The 12816-nt window shown below is 44.8% G+C and overlaps 1 protein-coding gene across 1 annotated transcript in view; it reads left to right on the top strand.

Moving 5' to 3' along the window:
• Positions 1-10252: 10252 nt before the first annotated feature.
• Positions 10253-12816, top strand: part of myo6a (myosin VIa) — a 244455-nt gene continuing 241891 nt past the window's right edge. The window contains 1 exon segment of the mRNA XM_052011416.1: positions 10253-10371. The gene's annotated coding sequence lies outside the window, so the exon portion shown is untranslated.

Genomic DNA, 12816 nt, shown 5'->3' with positions numbered 1-12816 from the left:
AATTTTTAACCATCTTGCAATTGTTAATTTGTCCATTAATTTCATAGTTGCTTATTGTCTCCGCATAATTTTTCTATCACGGAGTCGTAATTCACTGAAACACATCCTTCGACCCAACTTGTCCATACCGACCAAGATGTCCACCTAAATTCGTCCCATTTGCCAGTGTTTGATCCATATCCCTCCAAACCTTTCCTATCCATGTGTCTGTCCAAGTGTCTTTTAAATGTTGATGTTGTACCTGCCTCAACCACTTCCTCTGGCACCTCCTCAGGTTCCCTTTAAATCTTTCCCTTCTCATCTTAAACCTATTCCTAACTCTGGGGAGAAAAAGACTCCATGCATTTACCCTATCTATGTCCCTCCTGATTTTGTACACCTCAGTGGGATCACCCCAGCAGTCTCCTACACTCTGAGTAAAGTCCAAATCTGTGAAACAAATAGGATTTCAAATAAATAGGATTTAATAAAGCACCGTATCACTGATGCAAATTGTGTAGATACATTGGTGATGCTATTACAATCATAACAACATTGAAGGAAGGTTTAGTGAAAGATGTTTATTGCAGTAAAGTATTATTGTAGCCCCCTATTCCTGTCATTATAGTTCCAATAGTGGTTACCACCTCCCATAGTGTTATCTCCACCATTGCTTATAAATGGAGATAACCGAGGGAATGTCTATGATAGGGAGACTTTTGGTCCTATCTGAATTAGTTAATTACCTGTCTGGATGACTGCAAATAGAGGAAAGTAAATGAGAGTTGGAGAACAAGACAAACCCAAGCTGAAACTGCAATGCAGATCACTGCAGTTGTGGGAAAATCTGAAATAAAGAATGTTGGAAATGCTCATCAGATCAGGTAACATTTGTGGAGGAAGAAAATGTGAGTTAATGTTATAGGTAGATATCCTTCGAAAACTGGTCAATTCTGACACACAAAGGGCTCCTTTCTGGAAGTGTTGTATTCAGTGTTGTGCTCTGAGAGATGTAACATGTCTGGATGGAAGATAGGGTGCTGCTCCTTGAAGTACACTGGGCTTCACTGGAACAATGTAGGAGGCCAAAGATGAGGAGGATGGAGAATTAAAGTTTCAGACAACAGGAAGCTCTGAGCCAATCTTGTGGACTGAATGGGGGGAGTTTTGCAAAGGATTCATCCAATCTGTTTGCTTTCTCCATTATCAGAATCAGGTTATTATCACTGACATATGTCATGAAATTTGTTGTTTTGTGGCCAGCAGTAACAGTGCAAGACATAAAAATTTCTATAAAGTTGCAAATAAGAGTGCAAAACAGGAATAACAAAGTAGGGTTCATAGACTGTTCAGAAATCGGATGGCATAGGAGAAGAAGCTGTTCCTAAAAGTTTGGGTCTTCAGGCCTCCCTCCCTGATGGTAGTAATGAGAAGAGGGCATATCCCAGATGGTGAGAGTCTTTAATGATGGATGTTGCCACCTTGAGGCACTGCTTCTTGAAGATGTCCTCTGGTGGGAAGGGTTGTTTTCTTCATGTAAGAATGTATGTACCACACCCTATGACGTTGTTATAGAATGGTATTCATTGCTTGTCTCTGTGATCTAGTCAGAGGATACAATGCATTACACACACTCTGATGGAATGTTCCCACTGGCATTGACAATGTTATAAAAAATAAAAACAAGCCGCTCCTATTAACAACATGAATGCATTGTCCTGCTCTCAGTAATGTTAATGAATGTACTGCATTTCTCCCATTATTATTGAATGTATTATGACATAGGAATATCAGTTTAGAGAACACATTACACTTCTTCAGATGCATTATTCCCCAGTGACAGTGTTGAACTTCTTGAGTTGCATCTCACATATTTAAACACAACTTGGATTTGTATTTGAAGAGCCATGACCTGCTGGGCTATGAAGGTAGGATTAAGCTGGAGACATTTTCTGGACTGGCATAGACGTGATGGGCCAATGATCTCCTGATGTGTGGTAGTAAATGTTTCATATCCCATGGCAAAGCAGGGGTATCTTGGCCATATTTATCCTCCAAATAACATCAATGAAAAAAAGTTAACCAGTCATCATCATGTTGTTCACAAAAAAAAGAAAATGCTGGAAACGCTCAGCAGGGTCAGACGGCATAAGACATAAGGAGCAGAATTACTGTAGGTTATTCGGCCCTTTGAGTTTTCTCCGCCATTTGAATCGTTGCTAAATTTATTTTTCCCTCTCAACCCCATTCTCCTGCCTTTTCCCTGTACCTTGACACCCTTACTAATCAAGAACCTATCAACCTCTGGTTTGAATATACCCAAGGACTTGGCCTCCACAGCCGTCTGTGGCAATGAATTCCACAGATTCACCACCCTCTGGCTAAAGAAATTCCTCCTCATCTCTGCTCTAAAGGGACATCCTTCTATTCTGAGGGCTGTGCCCTCTGGTCCTAGACTCTCCCACTACTGGAAACATTCTCTCCACATCCACTCTACCCAGGCCTTTCAATATTCCGTAGCTTCAATTGAGATCTCCCCTCATTCTTCTAACCTCCAGTGAGTACAGGCCCAGAGCCATCAAATTCTTTTCATGTGGTAACCCTTTCATTCCCAGGATCATTCTTGCGAACCTACTCTGGATCTTCTCCAATGCTGCTCACAATCCAAAACTGCTCACATACTCCAAATGTGGTCTGACCAACACCTTATAAAGCCTCAGCATTACATCCTTGCTTTATATTCTAGTCCTCTCAAAATGAAAGGCATTTGCCTTCCTTACTACCCACTCAACCTGCAAGTTAACCTTTAGGGAATCCTGCACTAGGACTCTCAAGTCCCTTTGCACCTCTGATTTCTGAATTCGCTCCCCCATTTAAAAATGGTCTGTGTCTTTATCAAAGTGCACGGCCGTACACTTCCCTACACTGTAGTCCATCTGCCACTTCTTTGCCCATTCTCCCAACCTGTCTAAGTCCTTCTGCAGACTCCCTGCTTCCTCAACACTTCCTGCCCTCAACTTATATTTGTATCATCCGCAAATTTGGCCACAAAGCTGTCAATTCTGTCATCCAAATCATTAACATATAATGTGAAAAGTAACAGACCTGACGCTGACCCCTGGGGAACACCACTAGTCACTGGCAGCCAACAAGAAAAGGCCCCTTTATTCCCACTCTTTGCCTTCTGTCAGTCAGCCAATCTTCTATCCATGCTAGTACCTTTCCTGTAATACCATGGCTCTTATCTTGTTTAGCAGCCTCATGTGTGGCACCTTGTCAAAGGTGTTCTGAAAATCTAAGAAAACGACATCCACTGACTCTTTGTCTATCCTGCCTGTTACTTCCTCAAAGATTTGTCAGGCAAGATCTCCCCTTAAGGAAACCATGCTGACTTCGGCCTATTTTATCATGAGTTTCCAAATACCCCGAAACCTCATCCTTAATAATGGACTCTAACATCTTATCAGCTACTGAAGTCAGGCTAACAGGCCTATAATTTCCTGTCTTTTGCTTCCCTCCCTTCTTAAAGAGTGGAGTGACATTTGTGATTTTCCAGTCCTCCGGAACCATTCCTGACTCCAGTGATTCTTCAAAGATCACTACTAATGGCCTCCACAATCTCTTCAGCTACCTCTTTCAGAACCCCGGGGTGTAGTCCATCCGGTCCCAGGTGAATTATCTGCCTTCAGACCTTTCAGCTTCCCAAACACCCTGTCCTTATTCATAGCGATTGCACTCACTTCTGCCCCTGACTCTCTTGAATTTCTGGCATATTGCTGGTGTCTTCCACAGTGAAGACTGCCACAAAATACTTATTCAGTTCATCTGCCATTTCTACCTCCCCAGCATAATTTTCCAGTGGTCCAATGTCCACTCTTGCTGCTCTTTTACTCTTTATGTATCTGAAAAAAACTTTTGGTATCCTCTTTTATATTATTGGCCAGCTTACCTCCATATTTCATGTGTTCTCCCCTTATTGTTTTTTTAATTGCCTTCTGTTGGTTTTTAAAAAGCTTCCCAATCCTCTAGCTTCCCACTAATTTCTGCAATATTGTATGGCCTCTTCTGCTTTTATGCTGCCTTTGACTTCCCTTGTCAGCCACAGTTGACTCATCCTCCCTTTAGAATGCTGCTGCTTCTTTGGGATGAACTGATCCTGCATCTTCTAAATTACTCCCAGAAACTCCCGTCATTGCTGCTCTCTGGTCATCACTGCAAGGGTCCCCTTCCAATCAACTTTGGCCAGCTCCTCTCTCATGCTCTGTAGTTACCTTTACTCAACCGTAATACCAATATGTTCGATTTCAGCTCTTCCTCTCAAACTGCAGGGTGAATTCTATCATATTATGAACCACTGCCTCCTAAGGGTTCCTTTACCTTAAGTTCCCTAATCAAATCTGGTTCATTGCACAACACCAAAATCCAGAATTGCCTTTTCCTTAGTGGGCTTGACCACAAGCTGCTCTAAAAAGCCATCTTGTAGACATTCTACAAATTCCTTCTCTTGGGATCCAGTACCAGCCTGAATTTTCCCAATCTACCTGCATATTGAAATCCCCCGTGACCACTGTAACATTGCCTCTCTTACATGCCTTTTCTGTCTCCTGTTGTAATTTATACCACACATCCTGGCTACTATTCGGAGGCCTGTAGATATTCCCATCAGGGTCTTTTTACCCTTGCAATTTCTTACTCTACCCACAAGGATTTCTACATCTTCTGATCTTATGTCACTTTCTAAGGATTTGATAGAAACATAGAAACATAGAAAACCTACAGCACAATTCAGGTCCTTCGGCCCACAAAGCTGTGCCAAACATGTCCCTACCCTAGAAATTACTAGGCTTACCCATAGCCCTCTATTTTACTCAGCTCCATGTACCTATCCAACAGTGTCTTGAAAGACCCTATCGTATCAGCCTCCACCACCGTTTCCGGCAGCCCATTCCACGCACTCACCACTCTCTGAGTGAAAAAAACTTACCCCTGACATCTCCTCTATATCTACTCCCCAGCACCTTAAAACCTTTGTCCTCTTGTGGCCACCAATTCAGCCCTGGGGAAAAGCCTCTGACTATCTACCCGATAAATACCTCTCATCACCTTATACACCTCAGTCAGGTCCCCCCTCATCCTCCGTCTCTCCAAGGAGAAAAGGCCGAGTTCCCTCAACCTGCTTTCATAAGGCATGCTCCGCATTCCAGGCAGCATCCTTGTAAATCTCCTCTGCACCCTCCCTATGGCTTCCACATCTTTCCTGTAGTGAGGCAACCAGAACTGAGCACAGTACTCCAAGTGGGGTCTGACCAGGGACCTATATAGCTGATTTCATTTTTTTTACAAACAGAGCCACCCCACCCCCTCTGCCCACCTGCCTATCTTTTTGATAGGATGTGTATCCTTGGATGTTTAGCTCCCAGCTGTGATCTTCTTTCAACATGACTCTGTGATGCCCACAACGATCATTCCTGCCGATTTCTAACTGCGCTATGAGCTCATCTACCTTTTCTCGTATGCTACATGCATTCAAATATAACACCTTCAGTCTTCACCACCCTTCTTCTCAATTTACCTCCATGTTGCCTGAAGTTAAATTCTTATCCCTTTCTAAACTCTGTCTTATTCTTTATACTGGAGACTTCAGTAACCTCTCCTGCACTCTCCTTCCCTTTTACTTTATCAATACTTTTCCAGTCTGTTGAAACCCACTCCCCCTACTATTTAGTTTAAAGCCCTATCCACAGCCCTAGTTGTGTGATTTCGGTGGGGAATTAACATTTCAGGTCAAGACCTTCATCAGAACAGGGAAAAGAGAAAACAGGTTAGTTTTGATAGAATCACAGAACTGTACAGCATGGAAACAAACCATTCAGCCCAACTTGTCCATGCTGACCAAGTGGGTACACCTTGTGTATTAATCCTGTCTCCCAGCACTTGACCCATAGCCCTGTATTGATCTAGATTGATCATAGTGTTGATCTAGACACCCCTTAAATTCTGTCAGCAACCCAGCTTCAACCACTCTCCCCGCCAGTGTGTTCCAGGTACTCACCACTCTCAGGGTGAAGAAAATCCCCTCCCCAAATCTCTTACCCTAAACCTATGCCCTCTAGTTTTATCTAGCTCTGACATAGAGAAAAGTTTCCTGCAGTCTCCCCCTCAAATTTACACACGTCAATTGTATCCCTTCTTAACCTTCTCTGCTCCAGGGAGAAAAGACTTAATTTCTCCTGTCTTGTCAAAACTGAAATGCCCACCCCAGGCAACATCCTGGTGAATCTCCTCTGTACCCTCTCCACCACCATCACATCCTTCCTACACCTTGGTGACTAGAACTGCACGCAGTGCTCCACCTGAGTCTACCAATGTGTTTATAAAGTTGGAGCATAAACTCCCTACTTCTGTATTCAATGCCCCGAATAATGAAGGTCAGTATCACATATTCCTTCTTCCTAGTCACGTTGTCCACATGCATTGCCATCTTCAAGGAACTATGAACTTGTACGCCTAGGTCCCTCTGTTCTTCGATACTACTCAAGACCTTACCATTCATGGTGTATTTCCTAGTGCTACCAAAAATTTAAGTTGCAAAGAGAGTGGGAGAGGATGGATAGGACAAGGAAATATCTCTATAAAGTGAGGCCAGGCTTCTCAATGTGATCCTGATGTTTATGGAGCCCTTTGGTTAAATAGATCAATCAGGAAAGTTAGAGAGAAAGAAGCAAGGGGACACGTAAAGCTGTGGAATGCCGTTGCTGAGACCTGAAATCAAAAGGAGAATGCTGGAAATGCCAGCGGATCAGGGATCAGTATCTGTGGAGAGAAAAACTACTGAGTTAATATTACAGATGGACAACTTTGCAGAGGACTGGTCAAACAGAACAAATAAGGTTATCTGAGGTGGCAGCTCTCGGCTCTCAATGTTGAATTCATTGGTAAATTTGGTAAACTGTTTATGATTGTCACTTGTACCGAAGTACAGTGAAAAACTTTGTCTTGCACACCGTTCATACAGCTCATTACATAGTGCATTGAGGTAGTACAAGGTAAAACAATAACAGAACGCAGAATTAAGTGTTACAATTACAGAGAAAGTGCAGGCAGACAATAAGGTGTAGGTCATAATCAGGTAGATTGTGAGGTCAAGAATCCATTTCATCGTACTAGGGAACCGTTCAATAGTCTTCCAACAGCGGGATAGAAGCTGTCCTTGAGGCCTGGTGGTATGTGCTTTCAGGCTTTTGTATCTTCTGCCTGATGGGAAAATGTCCGGGGTGGGTGGGGTCTTTGATTATGCTGGCTGCTTTAAACCGAGGCAGCGAGAAGTATAGAGAGAGTCCATGGAGGGGAGGCTGGTTTCCGTGATGTGCTGAGCTATGTCCACAACTCTTCTGCAATTTCTTGTGCTCACAGGCAGAGCAGTTGCCATACCAAGCCGTGGTACATCCGGATAGGATGCTTTTTATGGTGCATCGATAAAAATTGGTGAGGGTCAAAGGGGATGCACCAAATTTCTTTAGCCTCCTGAGGAAGTAGAGGTGCTGGTGAGCTTCTTGGCTGTGGCATCTCCGTGGTTGGACCAGGATATGCTAATCGGTAATATTCACTCCCAGGAACTTGAAGCTCTTAACACTTGTGACCTCAGCACTGTTGTCAATGACCAGCTCTAATTGTTTTGCTGATATTGAGGGAAAGGTTGTTGTCATGACACCACAACACTAGGGTCTCTCTCTCCTTCCTGTACTCCGACTCATCATTATTTAAGATACGGCCCACATATGGTGGTATCATCTGCAAACTTGTGGATGGAGTTGGAGCAGAATCTGGCCATGCAGTCGTGAATGTAGGGGCTGAGGACACAGTCTTCTGCGACAACCAGTGTTGAGAACAATCATGCCGGAGGTGTTGTTGCCTATCTTTACTGATTGTGGTCTGTAGGTCAGGAAGTCAAGGATCCAGTGGCAAAGAGAGGTGCTGAGTCCAGGTTTCAGAATTCAACAATGTGCTGACACAAAAATGCAGTGTTTATTCGTCACGCTGAGTTTAGGACTCATTGGAACAGTGAGGCAGCACCAGCAGTATGTGTCAGAGTGGGATGGAGAATTAAAGTGACAGTCCCAGTTCATCACAGTCTCACCACTTCCTTCCATCCTGTCGCATCTTCATGGTGCATTGCATCAGGAAGGCTAATGATATCGCCAGGATGTCTGCCACCCTGGCCATTCCCTTTCCTCTCTTCTGTCTTCTGGGAGAAGATACAGGAGCTTTGAAAGCCCAGACGACTCAGTACAGCTTCCTTCCCCACTGCTGTCAAATTTCTGAACCATCACCTCCTCCACATCCCCTTCCCGGTGGTGCTGCCACGTTCTCTGTCTCTCAATTCTACCTTTTCCAATATTGTCACTTCAGCATTTCTTTTTGCACTACTTCAGTTTTCACTACTATACTTTCCCCATTCCATTGTTTTGCACCCATTGTTGCCATTATTGTGGTATTTTATTATTACCATGTATATGTTTACTCTCTGTGAACTTCACATGATCAAGAAATTTCATTGCGTCCTGGTGTATATGACAATAAAGTGATCTGATCTGGGAGCTCAGGGTCACCCCTGCAGACTAAGTGGAGGTATACCACAAACTGATCACTCAATCTGTGCCTGGCTTCCCTATGCTGAGGAGACCACATGGTGAGTACCAAGTACAATACAACTGAAAACCAAGGGAATCAGTGCTTCACTTGGAAGAACTGTTTGGATAGTGGGAAGGAAACAGGTAAAAAAGGCTGGTGTTGCAGCCTCTTGCATTTGCATGGGAAACTGCTGTGAGAAGGGGAGTGGACAGAGGAAACAGTGGACCAGGGAGAAGGAAATGGTTCCTTCAGAATGCTTGAAAGGGAGAGGCGGGGAAGATGGACCCTTCCATGTCTTTGGTGATGGAATCTCTGAAGGTGGCCAAATTTGTTCAGAATGATCAAATGAATGTGGAACCTGGGTGGGTGGGTGGGTGGAGGTGAGGACCAGGGGAAAAGACAACAGCCTCTTGCTTTGGCTGAGAGGGGATAAGAGCAGAGGTGCAGGAAATAGAGGAGACCTGGTCAAGGGTTCTGTCAAGTATGGGAGAGGGGGGTGGTTGTGGTTCTGGAAAAAGGAAGACCCCTCAGAGCTACTTACCTGGAAAATCACATAATCACAGCAGATACAACAGAGATGGAATGAAGGCCTTATGGGTAGCAGGGTGGGAGGAGTTGTAGTCAAGATAGCCATGGGTGTCCATGAGCTTGTATTGGACATTTCACCAAAATGTTGATTGCCTGCTTTTCTCCATGGATGCTGCCTGGCCTGCTGAGTTCCTCCAGCATCATAGTGTTAGTCAGAATAAGAGTCGAGGGAGGGGGCTTGAATAGGATGGAAATGCATCCCACACTGAGCCAGGCAGACTCATAGAGTTATACAGCATAGAAACTGGCCCTTCAGCCCAACTCATCCGTGCTGACAAAATACCCATCTAAGCTAGTCCCATTTGACTGTTTTTGGCCCATATCCTTCTGAACCTTTTCTCTCAAACGTACTTGTATTTTAATGTCTTTTAAATGTTATTCATGTACCTCTGACAGCTCATTCCATGTACTGACCACCCTCTGGGTGAAAAAGTTGCCCCTCAGGTCCCTATTAAACCTCTCCCCTCTCACCTTAAACCTTTGCCCTCTTGTCATTGATTCCCCCAAACCTGGGAGAAAGACTGAATGCACTCACCTTATCTACACCTCCATGATTTTATACATCTCTGTAAGGTCACCCCTCATTATCCTATGCTCCAAACAGTGAAGTCTGAGCCTGCCAAACCTCTCCATGTAACTCGAGTGGGAGAGAAGAGGAACCGTTGAAGTGGCGGAGGGCATCAGAGGTATCAGAGCTGTAGACGGGAAGGGACTGGACCAGGGCAGGAAGGATGGAGCCAATCTCCCTTGTGTGTGGAATCTTCCCATGCATGCTCTGTCTGCTGCCTTACCTCAGCGGTTGTGAAGCCTGGTGCAGCCCTCCAGCAGCAGCGCCATTCCTTCCTTCTCTCCCAGACTATTCCATGGCAGGCGGAGCCAGAGAGCAAAGGGGCGGGGCCACAGTGGTGGGCGGGGCCACAGTGTTAGTGGGCGTGACCGAGGAACACCGGGGCGGGGCCAGAACGCGAGGGGGCGTGGTCAAACTGCGTGGGGCGGGGCCAGCGGGCAGGAGGCGGGGCTCCAGCCGTTGCCTGGTCGCCGGTCTCTCCGCCCCGCCGCAGTGACGTCACGCCGTTCCCAGGTCGGCTCTCCGGGATCGCGAGCTGGAGGGAGGGCGCGCGCGCGCAGACTGGTCGGACCGGCCCGGGAGCGGCGGCACTCGCACCGTGCACGGTAGGGCGCTGGCGCTGGGGCCGGGGCCGGGGCCGGGGCCGGGGCCGGGGCCGCGTCCCGGGACAGGGACAGGGACAGGGGGAGGACCCTAGTGGCCGTGGAGTTGTGTTTGTCATTGGGGGAACGTGGAGGGATGGAACTCCCGTGATTGGGAATGTGGGGTGGGTGCGTGGTTGGGAGATGGGAATTTGGAGACCCAGCGATTGGGTGGGAGAGGGGGAGGGGATTGCAAGATCCCGGGATTGCATGGGTGGGTGGAGGAATTTGGAGACCTGGGAATGGGTGGGTGGGACAGATGTGGGTCCTTAAACTCCGGGAAGTGTGGATGGGCTTATTATTGATAAGTTGGATGGCATGTGGGTGGGTTGGAGTGTTGAGGCAGGGATGGATGTGTGGCGAGGGCTGCATGGTGAGATGCAGGGGCTAAGAGTAGAATGTTTTCAGGGTGCCATTGTGGAGATGGACTCTACGAGCTGGCACTGGCCATCTGATGAAACTCCCACATGCTGCTTCCTAGTTTGTCCATGAAGTCTTTTCCACCTGATGCTACAACTGCCAGTGGGGTGTTGTGCACTGGTTGTGTCAAACTGCAGTAACAGAATTCCCCTGACCCTGTTGCGTGTCATTAATTGCCCCTTGTTCTTGCCCTGTGGCTGTTGATGTTTAAATTGTCTGCAGTCACTAAGAATGAGTTTGCCCTCGAACTGACCCCCTTGGCCCTTTCTTTCATGGGCACTGGAGGGACAGATTATACAATTGGTTTAGAGTAATTGTTGCAAAGTATTAGGAACGGTGGCATGTAAATTAACGTGATTCCATTTAACTCAGGCAGAGGACGCTGTTCTATACTTTCGTCTTTTAAGAAAACTTCAAACGTGTTCCCCCCCCCCCCCCCCCCAAATCAATGAATGATGTTCTTGATTCACCAACACTGGCTTGAAGGAATTTTTGTGCCATCTGGAATCAGACTAAAATCCTCCAATCCTTTTAAATGTAAAACTGGGCTTTGTTTGGGAATGGATGATTGTACTACCTTTACATCATTTGTCAATGTTTTCTACTTTTCGTTGAATTTTTTTCTTTATCTAAGATCTTAGTGTTGTTAATGATGCATAGTTTACTGTTGTTGGGGATGTGGGCTCTATATATAGCAGAAATGAATCATTTTCATTTATTATATTACTGTATTAGCCTTAAATAGCCAGGGTTTTAACAACCAGGGAGCCAAATGTAATTGCTCTGATATTTTGCTTTCTTGGGTGGGATGTAGGGCTGGGGTGGAGCTGAGTGACAGCTTTGATTAAGATGATTTTGGAAATACCGATTTGTTTTCATTAATCACAGCATTTAAATTGAAACAGCAAATAATATGAGGGGAATGAATATTTTGATTCGATAAACATATTGTCATTCATTGTCTAAAAAGAGAAAGGTGATGTAATTTGTTTAATCAATTACTCTTTCAGCTGCTGAGTTATACTTTGTATATTCTGGTTTCCGGTATTAGTGGTTTTTGTTTTACTTTGACCTGGATTAAGTGCAGTCATGTGGTTAATTACTGTAGTTTCCTGGTGCAATATTACACATCTTGCACCATCATCCTGACAGGAATTGAGGTGATTAGGGGATCAAAGTATCTTGTATAAAATGTGGACATGATGTGCTGATACCTATTCACTAATATGCCTACCCTCTGAAGACAATTCTGAAGCACAAACTAGGAATGGAGCTGAAGCAGAGCATTGTGTATTATGTAAAGCACAATTCCGTTCATCCTTCACAGTAACTTAATATGGTACTCTTATTTCATAAGGGTGTCTAAAAGCAAGAACAGGGTTGGACCATAAAAGTGGGAAGTGGTATCTGATGAAGTGCAATGTTCTCAGTTAAAAATGATAATCTCAGGGCTGTTTGTTTATGCTGCTTTGGTCTGAACTGGAAATGCACCCACGAGGGTTCTTTTACAAGCGGCTCTTCACAATACCATTGTGTGACAGAAAGGATGGATGACTTATTAATGTTGAAAAATGTTAAGTGGAATAATGGAAAGGAATGATGAAAAGAGCATGATATTTTGCAAGTGTTTTCAACAGAAAACCGTAAGGAAGTTTAACAACTGTAAGAAGTATCTGGCTAAGACTCAGCTTACCAGTGAATTTTTGAAATGTGCTTCTCTTGCTTAAAAGACCCAACAATTTAGCAGGATTATTAAGGAATGATGCTTGTTTCATAGTGATGTAGGTCTGCCATTGGCATGAGATCTGAAAGTTGGTGTCTTGCCATAGACAATACACTAGAAGGTCATTCTCTTGCAATACAAAACGTGCTGAAGCATTTCTTGTAAAGAGAATGCAATCATTTGAAATTTGCTCTGGGGTGGGTTAATGTGTGTGGTCATTGCAGCAGTATAGAAATTATTCCCAGTTGGATATTTGACAGTGGAAC

Source organism: Pristis pectinata, chromosome 3 (genome assembly GCF_009764475.1).
Source record: "Pristis pectinata isolate sPriPec2 chromosome 3, sPriPec2.1.pri, whole genome shotgun sequence".
NCBI lineage: Eukaryota > Metazoa > Chordata > Chondrichthyes > Rhinopristiformes > Pristidae > Pristis > Pristis pectinata.
This window is presented reverse-complemented; position numbering and strand designations above follow the sequence as displayed.